The sequence below is a fragment of the Azolla caroliniana genome, unplaced genomic scaffold, assembly GCF_043228905.1.
Source record: "Azolla caroliniana isolate FFs.n. ecotype wild unplaced genomic scaffold, voAzoCaro1.0.p SCAF_9, whole genome shotgun sequence".
In the NCBI taxonomy this organism is placed as follows: Eukaryota; Viridiplantae; Streptophyta; class Polypodiopsida; order Salviniales; family Salviniaceae; genus Azolla; species Azolla caroliniana.
This window is the reverse complement of record NW_028230444.1, coordinates 10,854,116-10,865,963: the sequence shown is the minus strand read 5'-3', so window position 1 is coordinate 10,865,963 and position 11,848 is coordinate 10,854,116.

The window sequence follows — 11,848 nt, the reverse complement described above, 5'->3', positions numbered from 1 at the left end:
CTAATTATTAACATGGACAAAACAAAAATATTGGCAGCATCTAAGAAATGTGCCAACTTTCCAAAAATATTCATTTGTGCAACCATCATAAATATTCAAAAATTTAATAGCCTCCATATTAATTGGAGGCAATGCAATTGACAATTGGCAACTTCGAGATGCATCAATCCAAGCATACGAGGGTTCCTATAATTCAGGGTATTCACCTTTTGATCCTCTAAAAGTTATTTTTCTTTCATTTACATCAAGTTGTCTACTTATGTTCTGAAGAGAAAGAGAGGATTGAAACTTCAGATTGACTCAAATAGGAGGAAGATTTTTGACATGATTGAAACTTCAAACACCATAAGAAAACACCAGTTTAAGGTCATACATCTCAACTGTAAAGCTAAAAAAATAACCAAGTGCAAAACATGTGTTTTCCCAAGGTACATCGATATTAATACTCTTCGAAGAATGATAACTACAAACCAAGGCATCTGCATGTTATTAGTGGGGAATATTAAGTAAGTGTACTTAGTGGAACCAAAAGTGTGCGGGCAAGATAGGAAGGCCAAAGGTTTTGAGAATTGGGAGGGAGGCATAAAGGTTTGGCCAAAGGCCCTCTTGGAGGCTTTTTTTGATACAAAACACCCATCCTTTTAGAGCCAATATAATACCATTATAATGTTTGTCTTTCCTTATGCTATTACTATTTTCATCCATTTTGCGTCTTCCTTCTCTTAACAGTCTTGGCCCTTGGAGAGCCTTAACTCTTCTTTAAACTTACTCACAAAATTTAGGTGTTGATGTAACTTCATTGCATTATCACTTTAGGATGACAATGTGCAAGGTATGCTATGAAATTCTAGTCGATAAATATCATTTACGTCTTGCATGCTCAATGTATAACGTAATTCACAAGTAGTGTGCTTATTTGATGCACACGCATGATAATTTAAGTATCATACCCAAATCCCCAACAAGAAGGTTGAGCACACATGCACGTTCATCATTCTCACATAGGGAGTTTCTATTAAATAGTTGGTAACCCCCATTTTAGGAAGGATTTGGATCCAAGATATTATGCTTATTTAGTTCTAGGATAAAAAATGGCCTCCTGAACATTATAGAATGTAATTCTTTGTCTCACTCTCACAAGAAATATAGCTCGAAGGAAAAATTGTAAAATACTAAACATATAAAGCTTAGAAGTGCCTTATGAGTTTAGATGTAGTCAAGTATAAGGAAAATGATCAAAATCATTTGCATGTATACAAAATACTTATTCAAAGAAAGAGAAGAATATGTAAAGTTACTAAACACAAAAAGGAAGCACATTCATTTGCTAATTTTTTGAGAAACCTGAAGTGGAAATGTATTGAGAGTATACTAACTTAACTTTTGTGGACTTGTTTATGCATTGTAAGAACTAATAGGAGCACTAAAATATTGGAAATATTATTTGTTATGGTTCTCTTTCACATATGCCTCTCATGTTCATGATTGAAGATGCATGTGAGACTTAAGAAATTGGCCTCACGAAAGATTTAATATCTTCAATGCACAACAATTGAAATGCTCAAATGGATGGAAAATTAACCTCATGCATGATAAATCATATGTTTAATCATGTGTTGCAACATACTATGGGAGTTCAAATGAAATCAAACCTTTCGATAAAGTTGGAGATGCAAACAATATAAATAAGTGTTGGACAATCATAGTCAACTCACTTAAGACTCAATATTTGGATGCATAATGGAGTCAACGATAAGTGCATGCGTTGATAAGAACAATAAGAGCTCTTACAATTAAGTTGGATTCCAAAAATTTTAGAACACCATCCATCACATTGTCACTTGTTGAGTATTAATGGAAGAAAGTTGCTTGAGGGGTAAGAGTTTTATATTGTTTATATATTGTAGTTCTCTGAACATATAACCCTATCATAGATTCGAATATTCACTTGGTATCCTAAGTTCTTCCATACACTTCCAAATATACTCACGAGATTTCATATAAAAAACTCTTACCTCGCGAATGGAGTGATCACGCGTTTGTTATACGTAGATGATGTGGAGCTTTTTGTAAATAATTTAGAAGATGCACAAAAGCATATACGGGAATTTGAAGTGTTTTGCATGCATATTAAGTTGTGTTAATAGATCTAAAACAAAGATTATGCTTGTGACAAGCCAAAATCAAGACAAATCACGCATTATGTATAATAACGAGCCATTACTGTGAAAAACTTCTTGGAATTGAATTATCCTCAAATTATAGATGGAATGAATATGTTAATGAGGTAAGAAAAAGAGTATGTTTTGAATTTGAGAATGCATGCAATGTGTTGACTGGTGGGACAAGTGAAACAAGGTGTGAAAGAAGACAAAGGGAGCCGAATGAAGGAAACCGAATATTAAGGAAGGGCGAGGGTAACACGCCAAGCATGGAGGCCTATATATATAAATAACCGAGATATATTATTTTGGAAGCTAGATCCTATCGAGAAGTAAGTGAGTGCCATACCAACAGTTGATCGGTACTTGTAACAGAGAGTGTTCTTAATATATTTATTGTTCTTGTGGGGTAATCTGGTATATCTGACTTGTGATCCAAGTGGGTTGTCTGTGTAATCGCAAGTCTATGTAATTTGTGAGTCTGAAATCGATTGTTGCCGATTCTGTAGTAAACCTTTTCCATTGTTCTGTTTTGTCAATAGTAAATCGATCTGCGACTTTGAGTCTACATCGAAATAACGGCTTGTACTAGATACCTCCGGTCACTCTTGGAGTAAGGTCATCATTTCCGAATCGGTCTAAGCGCGGGTTCGGCAGAGTATTCGTAACCTCATTCTCCTTCGCACCACAACTCCTTGACCCGATTACTTAGGAGGAGTAATCTGACCATGTGTTCCTCCAGGAGGTAGCTAACACAATTTGGCAAGCTCAGCTTGAGCTGTGAGTACATACAGATCATGCAAAGGAGGAGAAAGACCCAGTCACCGGTCACCGTAACGACGCATCCCAGGGGAATACGCACTTGGACAACGTCCCAACGTGCCGAATGTGCCGAAGAGAGCGTCACGACTCCGCACTCACGGAGCAACCCCTTCCGGAAGCCCAGTCAGCAATGCTTCCCGATCCAGTTTCGACTAGCGACAATAGCTTTGAGGTCTCGAACACCCCGACGATGGCCACCATGCCATACCCATACCCGAGATATCGGCGAATTTTGGAATTTGACACCATGCCACCATACCCATACGCGAGATACAACGACGACGCCGACGTAGAGGCGCATGTCTGAGCTTTCCTTACCACGTTGCAGGCTAACCACGTGTCCTAACAATTGATCCCAGCTGATGCGGGCGCATCAAAAATTGCGGAGTTTGCCTTGTCACTCGACGCACAAGCCGCAAAACTAGTACTCCCAACATGACTTGGGAGAGTTTCCGTCCTTTCAAGAGTTGCGGGATAGATTCACTTGGCTCTTCCATTGGCAGATCCCCAATCGAGAACTCATGAGCTAGTTTTACGCCATATCTCAGGAACCGGTTCCACAGTTCATCATTCGATTTCAAAACTTACGAAGACAGCTGGCTCGGCAAATTCCGGCCGATGAACTAAAAGAGACCTTTCTCGCGGCTCTTTGGGAACCTTCTGAACAACTTTGGCCCTACTCGACTTTTCGCAACACTCAATCGAGTAGGTCATTGATTGCGTCCTCACCATGGATAGCGTTCAAACCAACAAAACTCTCTTGATGGCCTCCTTACAACACGCCTTGCCGAAAATAGAAGAGCTCCAATTTTGGCATGCCGTACAATGCACAACATGCTTAAATCCCGACCATTCGAGGGTCGAATGCACACTACGATCGCATTGCTCGATCTGTCACTCCAACGCCCACACCCTTGATCAATGTGAATACAACTTGTTGAATAGATCAACGACCCTAGTGTGACATATCGAGCCACGTAATGATCGAGTGCGGCACGAAGATCAACTCCGCCAACCGACTCACTTTTGGGAAGCCGAAAGACCCTGTTATGAGGGCCGCTCCCAACAGGCTGAGGACCGGTATGACGTCAACTATGGGTATGACTGCGACTAATATGTAGAGGTGTATGTGCCACGCCCGGGGGCTCCACTATATATAAAGAGGTTATAATAGTTACCAAGATCATCCTTGAGATTGATTGAACTTAGACTTGATATTTTCCTTTCCATCTCGATGTAATAACCAAGAATGTGTGTATCTCTATTGGTAACCAATTAGTATATTTTCTAACTTGGTTATGAATTTTAAACTTCGGTAGCATTAAATATTAAGGAACAAGTCAAACTTTGAGAGGGTGAGATAAACGCCAAGAGAGTAACCTAAATGGTGACAAACCTCACATTCGTCCACAATTTTCCCTTGTCATCCAAGTTTGACCCAATTTCTTACTGCATAGAAAGGGACATATTTGAGGGACGAAAATCAGCAATAGTGATCCTGGAGCCTTCAATAACTTTAACCATATTAACATAGTGAAGGAACAAGAACAAACCATTTGCTAATGCCCAAGCTATCAATTGTTTCCTTGATGATAGTACAAGTCCTGCAATTTCCCTACCGAGTAATGACAAACAATAATGGGCTCAATGGACATTTTTGTTGTATAGAGTATGGCAAAGGTATCACTTTTGTCACTTGATCATTCAACATAGCATGTGACATTACACATACCACCAACATGAAATCGAGACAAGCCATCCTTGCACCAAGACCAACCTTACATAATCATAATCATAAACATGCTCAATATGGAATTGAACCATTACAATTTCTTGTTTCAATTTCTTAGCATAATCCACAATTATTTGCACATTCCTTCTCATCTTCATATATATCTTCCTCCACAGTCATTACGACTTCTTGCCGAACCTTCTCCTTGATGGATTCGAATAACATTGACCTAGCTTGTCTAGTTTATTTATTTAAAAGAACATTCTAGAGTAAAAAGACTTGTGAAATGTTGAAAGTACAATTATCAAAAATATTTAGAGGCACATCTAGCATGGTCATCAATGATCATGTTAAGAAATGGGACGACAAGAGTGGTTGTATCGCAGTGGAAGGTGAGTGTATGTGTGTGTGTATAACAACAGAGAGAGAGAGAGAGAGAGAGAGAGAGAGAGAGAGAGAGAGAGATAGACAAAAGTGTATATAATATTAACAATAGGAGATACATCCAACAGTGACTAAGTTACAATGAGTTGGTTTATATACCAACTAAGCTAGGGCAAGCGCCCTTTCTACTATTTACAAAACTAGCTTGGAATGTCCATGAGCTAGTGTGAAACCTATCTATAGGAAGTTGAGTTCGATTCTCAACACGCCCCTTCGAACACAACTTCCATCTGTCGGAAAGTCGTTCAGTTCGTACTTTGACTTGTCTAGTCGGCTGTGTTGTGTATTGCGTAGCCTATCCATGCTGCGTCTGCGTACTCCCCCTCAAGCTCGGCAATGTGGACGACGTGAGACCAAGATCCAATGCAAATTGCCCGAGCTTGTCGATGCCTAAGGCCTTCGTAAAGATATCAACGAGTTGTAGGTGCGTGTTGATGTGTTGGAGGTCAATTTCTCCAGCCTAGACGTGCTCACGGATAAAGTGGTAGTGCACTTCGATGTGTTTAGTCCGTGCGAGAAATATGGGGTTACGTGCGAGGTAGATACTGCTCATGTTGTCGCAGTACAGACATATTAGATCTTTGATAGGTACGCCCAGATCTTTTAGTATACGCTTAAGCCATACAACTTTGCATGCGGCGACTGCCGCGCCCCTGTATTCGGCTTCTGTGCTCGACAATGTGAGTATCAATTGTTTCTTGTTGCTCCAGGAGATCGCTCTACTGCCGAGGGAGAAGACGAATCCGGATGTGGATCGTCTATCCGCTTTGTATCCTGCCCAATCCGCGTTTGTGTACCCTTCAAGTTGAATGGTCGTATTCGACTTATACAAGATGCCATAATCCATTGTTGTGCTGACATACCGTAGTATCCTCTTAGCGCAATCGAGGTGAAGGTTTCTTGGGTTCTGCATGAATTCGCTAAGTAGGCCGACTGAATAACTGAGGTCGGGTCGCGTAATGGTTAGGTAGATTAGACTGCCGATCAGTTGACGATACTGAGTCGACTCGCTCGCAGCCATGCCAAAACTAGCATCGATCTTGAGATTACGTTCAAGAGGGGTAGACACAGATTTGCACTCTATCATTCAGAATTTGTACAGTAGGTTGAGGATGTAGTGCCGTTGTGAGATCATTATCTCGACTGGTGGCTGAATTACTTCAATACCTAGAAAGTAATGAGGTTCGTGCAGGTCCTTCATTTCGAATATGCTGATTTAACTTTGTTAATCTCGGCGAGATCCTTTCCTCCGATAACTAAGTCATCCACGTATAGAATGATGACTATCGGGCTATCCGACTCATTTCGGATGCACAGAGATGTATCGGATTTTGACATCCAAAAGCCGACTTGGTGAAGATATTGCGTGATCTTCGAGTGCCAAGCACGTGGTGCTTGTTTGAGGCTGTAGAGTGGCTTCTTGAGTCGGCATACGGCGTGCGGATGATTACGCGATTCGAATCCGGGTGGTTGTGTCATATACACCTCTTCTTCTAGCTCTCCTTGGAGGAAAGTGTTTTTCACGTCCATCTGATGGAGGTGCCACCCTTTTGCTGCTGCTAGCGCGATTACGGTCTGTACTGTCGTCATCTTTGCCACTGGGGCAAAGGTTTCTTCGTCGTCTACGTCGTGTGTATGTGCGTAGCCTTTTGCAACGAGTCGTGCTTTGAAGCGATTTATGGAACCATCGACATTGTGCTTCACCTTGTAAATCCACCTGCAACCAATTGGTTTCTTATTCGTGGGGTGAGGAACGAGATCCCATGTCTCATTTTTGCATAATGCTTCCATCTCCACATTCATCGCGGATCCTTTGCGGCTTCGGAAAGTGTTTCTGGTTCCCGTACTGACATGACCTTCATCATGAATGCGTAATGATACGCCATGTACTCGTTGTAGCCGTAGCGGTTTACAGGGTTCTTCTTGCGTGTGGATCGGCGTGGCTTGTCATTTGCGGATTCTAGGGGTTTCTTCACGTCGTCTATGTGGATGTCAAGGCCTTCGAACTCACTGTTGAGATCGAAATGATTTTCATACTCCTGCATTTTCGCCTTGCCTTTGTCTAGCAGTGGACTTGGCCGAAATGTGCTTTTATCACTTGGGGGCTCTTGCGGTCCACTCAGTCGTGTCGTAGTTGGGTTGTCTTCGAACATCTGCGTGAGACGATCCTCAGCTTCTATTTCTATTTCAGTGTCATCCGCGTTGAGCGGGGTTGGAGTCGAAGTGTTCTCTGGTGTGTACCAGGATGCGTATTCGTCGAAGACTACGTCTTGACTTGTTCGAACCTTACGAGTAGATGGGTTGTAGCACTTGTACCCCTTCTGTTCGAGTGAGTATCCTACGAGGATACATTTCTCCGACTTCGGATCGAGCTTTTGTCGCGTATCGTCGGGAATATGTACGTAGGCGATAGAGCCGAAAATGCGGACATGCGATAAGTCTGGCTTCTTTCCAAAGAACATCTCATGAGGAGTTATGTCATGTACTCCTGAGGTTGTGCACCTATTCATGAGGTATACGGTCGTGTTCGCCGCTTCTACCCAGTACGATTTCGGCAGGTTCTTCTCATTCATCATGGCTCGTGCGACTTCTACTATGTGGCGGTTTTTACGCTCAGCTACACCGTTTTGCTGAGGTGTATGTTGACACGAGAACTCTCATTGGACTCCTTCCTTGCGGAGATACGTCGAGAACTCATCCGAAAAATATTCTTTGCCTCCATCTGATCGAAGGCAGCGTACATGCCGGCCCGTGGCTTTTTCCACTTCGTCCTTGAACTTCTGGAAGTGGTTGAACACTTCACTCTTTTGCTTCATCAGATAAATCGAGGTATTTCTGGAGAAGTCGTCGATGAAAGTGACATAGTAATGACATCCGCCGAAAGTAGTTGTTTGGGATGGTCCCCACACATCTGAATGTATGACATCCAGGATCCCTTTGCTTACATTCCGCTCTTTTGGAAATGGATGACGGCGTTGCTTTCCGAATTGGCATGCTTCGCACACTCCCGTGATCTCCTTTGCCGTAAAGTTCGGGAGTCCGATTACAACTCCTTTTGTCTACATGTTCTGAAGCTTCTGGAGATTGATGTGGCTGATTCTCTTATGCCACAACTTTAAGTCGGTTTCGACTTTCTGGCCTTTTGTGTACATGGCCGACTTTACTTCGCTCGACTCGAGGATGAACCTACGGCCTTCTCGTCTGCCGTGAGCTAGGATTTGACTGCCTTTTTCAATGAAGCACCCATCGTTGTTGAAGCGTACATGCATTCCTTGTTCTACAATCTGGCCTACTGAGACCAGATTTTTCGTGATGGTGGGAACATGCAGTACGTTCTTGAGGTAGGTCTGTTCGCCATCGTTTCCAAATGGGACATTCCCGATATGCTGTATTGGATGAGTCGTATCATCGCATGTTTCGACATATCCGGGACGTTCCGGCTTCCGTAATTCCCAAAACCAATCTTCATGGGAAGTCATGTGATTGGAAGCTCCCGAATCGACAAACCATACATTGTTAGGGGTGGAGGCGCTGGTTGTCGCAAATGCAGACATCGAGTGTGCTTTGTGCTTCATTATGAACATTTCACCACGGTCGCCGTAGTCGGAGTTCATGGTGTAATTTGTCAGTTGTTGGCTTGCCTCACGTTTCTTCTTCCGGCACTCTTCTTCGTAGTGGCTAGGTTTTCCGCAGTACCCGCACTCGACTGGGTTTCAGTGATTGCTCGGTCTGGTGTTATGAATCCCCCTTCCGCCAAGCTCTCTGGGCCCGTTCCTGTCCGCTTGCCACTGGTGGGAGTTACGCCCTTGATTCTGCCGATCATTATGGCCTTGTCCGAAACGATCTCTATTTCCACGACCGAAATCTCTTCTATTATCCGATTGGGAGTATAGACCAAATGACCATTTGATGCGTTGTTCCTCTGTCGGGTGTGATTCTCTTCGACCAGCAATATCGATTGAAGGTCGAAGGAGGGAGGGTTCTCCCTTGTGAGAATAGCCGATCTAATCGCACCGAAATGCGGTGCTAAGCCTCTGAGGCATATCTGCACCAGTTCATCATCGTCAATGACGACGTTGATCGATCCGAGGGCGTCACATAGCTCCTTGATCTTCAAGGTATAGTTGTCGATTGACATGTCCCTTTGTTGAAGATTCTTGAACTCCTGTCGAAGTTGGAGCTTTCGTGCGGCCGTATTGGCTGCAAAGATCTTCTTGAGGTTTTCCCACGCCTGCTTCGACGTTTTAGCCTGTCGAATGTAGCCAAGCATATATGATCATGAACGCATGATGCAAGGCAATACAACACACAACTTGCGGCCTGCTCCCAAGCGGGATAGTCAGTGTGTGTTGGGTTGGGGTGTGATTCATGAGCTCCTTCGATGTAGCTCTAGTAGCCTTGTCCAACAAGATATTGATGCATATTGTATTCCCAAGATGCAAAGTTCATTCTGTCATGCTTCTCGGTAGGAAGAGCGCTTTCCATTTGAGTATTCATGGTGATTTCTTCTTTGTCGATGGGCCGGTTCTGTTGATCGTCGGTGTGCAACATAACACACTCGAAAGATGCTTGATTAGGCAACCACAAGCTCTGATACCATGTTAAGAAATGGGACGGCAAGAGTGGTTGTATTGCAGCGGAAGGTGAGCGTATGTGTGTGTGTGTGTGTGTGTGTGTGTGTGTGTGTGTGTGTATAACAACACAGAGAGAGAGAGAGAGACAGAGATAGACAAAGAGTGTATATAATATTAACAAAACGAGATACATCCAACAGTGACTAAGTTACAATGAGTTGGTTTATATACCAACTAAGCTAGGGCAAGCACCCTTTCTACTATTTACAAAACTAGCCTAGAATGTCCATGAGCTAGTGTGAAACCTATCTATGGGAAGTTGAGTTCGATTCTCAACAGATCATATAATCCTTCGAAGAATTTACATGATTGATAATTATGATCTTGTAGTTCTCATTCCATGTCCATCCGATGAGATTTTTTATTGCGAGGAAACCTCACCATCTTGCAAGGCTTGGGAGAATGTAACTTTTATACATCCAACAACACATCATCTAAGGGGAGGCATACCAACAAAGCTTATATCATCCTTATATTTTTATAATGCTCACCTTTTGTTACATCAAGATGCTTTGGAAACCCATAACAACAATCTATAGGAACACCATGAACCCTTACTTTTCTCGTCACATCACTTGGCAAAAAAATTTATGTCCCAAAAATGAAGAGATGAATCTAAGTGGTTGCTTTCCCAATAAAGATCGAAAAGCATTCAGTGTTTGATGTGTGCATTATCATCCATCACATATATACAAACCAATTGACTCCATGTTGATTTCTATTCTGCAAATTGAAAGGTTTAACCAAGATTGCAAAACAAATCCCAAACTTTCGAACAAGTCCATGCATCATTTTTTTAAACTTCAATTGTGAACGAATCAATTGGGAAGGAATGTAAAACCTTTCTTTTGGAGGATCCATTAAACTATGCATTGAAGTATAATAGATCACGTTAGAACACATATTAAAATCGCCTTGCAAAAAACATGGCTTCCCAAGACCAATAACTTGGCTTAGGCATCTCCAAAGCGTAATATGTTGGATGACATGATTTGGTGCATAAATGATCACTACCCATATCATTTCCCCTTTATAGATGCAGATGATCTCTACCACTACGAATCATCCATGATCATCACTTCGGATCACCAGAAGGTGTAGCGTTTCCCTTCATAATAAGGAGTCAGGACTATGCCGAAATAATATCCATCATTAACTCCAACAAACATGATATCCTTTTTATTCTGAAAAGAAGACCTAGACTTTGCATTATCCTTACGCTCGCTCCATTGAGCATCATACATCCTCTTGACTACTCTCCACATATCATACATCTGTTACAGAGAATAAGCTCGCTTTATATACCATGTCGTCATCATTCACGGTGGGGTCTTTTGGCTTCTAGAGCATGTTCCCGTTGCACAAGTATGTCATGTACATCCCCAACATGATCACTTAACACGGCAAAAGCATTTCTAATGGATGGCTATTGGTTAGTCATAGACTTCCTTGCGCTTAGTGCATGATTTAGTTTCCAACTTCCAACTTCCAAGGTTACTTATCCAATGGTGTAGTGACTAAGTTTTACACCATTGGATTCTTATCAAATTTTAGTCATAATTATTGATACCTTAAGGTTCTTTATGTTTCTCCTTTATGTACTTAGGAAGTTTGCCATGGGCATGGGTTTCAATCCAAGGATCATCATTATTCCTTACATATTTACCCTTGGTTTCAATGGATGTTTCTTTGTCTTTTAAAACCACTACGTCATTTTTTACTATATCCTCATCGTAATGTCTTGCAAATCATCCTCAATGCCATTGACAATAGAAAGACCTCATGTCTTCCAACCAATATCCCAAAACACAACTAATCTAAATTGATTATATGCCTTGGGCAACCATGGCATACTCCTAATTTCTCCATTACATTTTGAATTAGAGACCACAAAAACTGAGCCTGCATTCCACAAACCAAATTGAGCACTCTTGCCTCAAAATTTCTTGGAACTCAACTAATAGTCTCCAAGGAACTCTTCATTTTACAGGGATTCACCAGTCCAATAAGTTACTAAATGATCGTAAAGGCAATTCCACCAAAATAGGCTCCTC